Genomic DNA, 2953 nt, shown 5'->3' with positions numbered 1-2953 from the left:
CACATACAAACACACGCACGAACATACATAAAGTATGGTTGAACCCCCCCCGAAAAAAATTTCTGGCTACGCCCCTGCAAACATAATAGCAGTCCTATATGCACTCTTGCTTTATGAATTACTTTGGTAAATAAATATGCTTTCTGTGTATACCTGTATGTACTTCCAGGAGCTGCTGCACTGTGTGCCATTTATTCAAGCCTGTGTTGAGTACTAGCATTGAGAAGTGAATGTTTGCGCACACTTACACCATTGTGTGTTTCAATGGTTACATGTCTATGCATAGAGTCAGTGTTCCTACAACTAGTATATCAATAAATGGACAAGTTCTATTGCCCGCAAAGTAAGCGCATTGCAGACCATTTTGCCACATGCCTTGTGGAAAGTTATCAAGTCTCACAGAGCGAATTATTACGGTTACCTACTTAGCGTTGTTTTTATTTTATCTGCTGCGCGGCCTTTGCTGCGGTTCTGCATTCAATTTTGGCGGCTGCCGCCGATGATGATACTGACGATGCAACCAAAGAACTCTCCTTCGCAGGTTGCACGCGTCGTGATCCCATGCCGCAATAATGAATAAAGTTATAACGTAAAAAAGCCAAGGAGAAATAATATAGAACTCGAGTGGTATGATTGTTCAGACTGCTGCAGTGCATTGTTCTGGCAGCGCTTTTGCAAAGCACCATCTACTTCCGTGGAAGGGAAAGCGTCATGGCGGCTTCCTGTTTCGTCGCGCAAGGTTTTTCAATACGGACTCTCAACAAACTTTCGCGATTTTTATACGTCGAACGCATCCTCCCTCGTGAAAAATCTTGACTGAAGTGACCGCACTGATGAAGACAAACATCTATAGCTCGGAACTGTGCCTCGTTTCGCCCATGGGTAAGCTGTGAACCATTCAGCTGATGCCGGCGTTTCTGCAGCTTACGACGCATGCACAGCGGTTCGAAATGCTAACGCAAAGACTTGTGTACGCTATTCTAAAACTGCCTATTTTATTAGCTCGGTACGCTTTGTTGCTGTTGTGCTACATCTCCTCACGCGATCTACTAATTGTTAACGGTTTTCTAACGATATGATGTCTGGCTAGTCGCGAGTGACTGCTTTCGTGACTGATTTGCAACGGCAGTATCTCTCGCAAGCGAACGTTGGTAGCGCAAAAAATTAAGCAAAATACGTCGCATCCAAACTACTTTTTCGCCGTTATACCAGACAGGACAAAGAATGGAGCAAACCACCGAAAAAATTGCAGGTGCGTGTCGCCGTAAAAAGAAAGAAAAAGGAAAACTTTTGGCTGGGACTGAACGCTATGCTCATTTGCCAGCGTTCGTGCATCTGGCTCTAAAGTCCGCTGTTCATGAAAAAGCGCAGGCTGTTAATAAAAATGGAGAGGCGGAGATAAGTGTCTCAGAGCTGTGTCTTCGTAATAAATTAAATGGACCCCAGTTTCCTTTTTTACACCGTTTATTCACAGTAACTTATCTTGTGCATACTGCAGTCGGTGAAAGTGGCAGGAAGGGCAAAATTAAAACAAAAGGACATGTATTGGCAAATGAATAAAGCAAGCACAATTTGCACGTTTTTTAGTTAGCCAAGTACACACAAAAGTATGCCACTATTAACAAGACTACCATGTTCTGGAAAGGCACAAAAAGCAGTGCTTTCTGTTCACTGTTGAAAGTGAATAAAACAGGAGACCACCGTTTTAAGATTAATAAAATGGTGCTTTAGACAGGAGGAAGTGAAGATGACGAACGTTCTTGTACTTCGTCTTAAGCATCATGTTATTCTCTTTCATAATGCTCCAAACAATCCAATAAGCATACTGGCGACACTCACTGGTGGTGTCATGATTGCGATGGGCATTATTTGAATAATATTGGCCCCTTTTGGACCATTTTTAGCCTATAGCTATGTTTCCTGAAATACGTGTCCTCACACTGTGCATGCAATAGAGCTGCTGTACAGTGCTTACAGATTGAAATCCAGCATGAAAACTGTTAGTATTGCAATTGGTGTGCACAATACTTCACAATAACTACATCATGCAGTTACAGGTCTGGCTGCTGAAGGTTACGTCGGCTGTGATATTAGTGTTCTAGTCGAAATTACGCCGATGTGACACAAAATCGAGACAATGGAAACAAAATTATATGATTTTTTAGCCCTAAATTGTCGAATTTCAATTCATGAGAACTTTACTGTGTAAATTCAGGAAAATGCAATATATCGTACCACCATCTGAAAGCTATTTCGGTTATTCACAGGATGTGGTGTGTTCTGTAAATAACCAAAATTATTATCTGCAATCTCATGTATGTGCTATTACAGCATTGAAATTTTAATTCTTGAATGCTAGCTCATACTTCATGCAAATTATTCACACACAAAATATTAGGAAGAACGAGAATTATGATTGTTACAAGCATTTACAGAGTGTTTGCCATGACACAGATGTCTGTTACAATCAAGGCTTCTTTTGCCGCAGGTTGCAAAGGAAAAAGGGTGTAAAAGGTGGCAATGAATCCGCACATGAAGCTGGCTCACAAGCTAAGCCTCCCCTAAAGAGGTCCACTAAGCAAGCATTTTAAATATTGCTAATAAAACATTTCGTTCTGTCTTCATCTACCTAACATTTGGTCATGTTTGGTGTTCCTTTAATTTTCCTGTATCATAAAAGTGCAGCAGGCCATGGACAGAATTCAGATCATCTCCCTAAAGCATTGCATTGTGATAGCCGCTGCATAACTCTGCACTTGCTTATTTTTCATGCTCGCAAGTAGAATAGCTTGTGAAACTAATGAATGACACTACTGTATACAGTCATGGACAAAACCATGCAAGACCTTTGGTAGGCACTACTGGTCTGCTGACTTAAAGACTTTGTCACTTTGTTCAGCAATTATGCCAAGCAGTTTCCAGCTGTTATTTTCTCATTTGTTTAGATTTATTC

The 2953-nt window shown here is 41.1% G+C and overlaps 1 long non-coding RNA gene across 1 annotated transcript; it reads left to right on the top strand.

The window, feature by feature from the left end:
* The first annotated feature begins 603 nt into the window (after positions 1-603).
* On the top strand, positions 604-2633 carry LOC119377563 (uncharacterized). Its single transcript, XR_005180825.2, has 2 exons — positions 604-882; positions 2489-2633. It is a non-coding gene; the product is annotated as an uncharacterized LOC119377563 (long non-coding RNA).
* Positions 2634-2953: the final 320 nt, after the last annotated feature.

Source organism: Rhipicephalus sanguineus, unplaced genomic scaffold, assembly GCF_013339695.2.
Source record: "Rhipicephalus sanguineus isolate Rsan-2018 unplaced genomic scaffold, BIME_Rsan_1.4 Seq493, whole genome shotgun sequence".
Taxonomy (NCBI): Eukaryota; Metazoa; Arthropoda; class Arachnida; order Ixodida; family Ixodidae; genus Rhipicephalus; species Rhipicephalus sanguineus.
The sequence above is the reverse complement of the archived record's forward strand: the minus strand, read 5'-3'. Positions and strand labels throughout refer to the sequence as shown.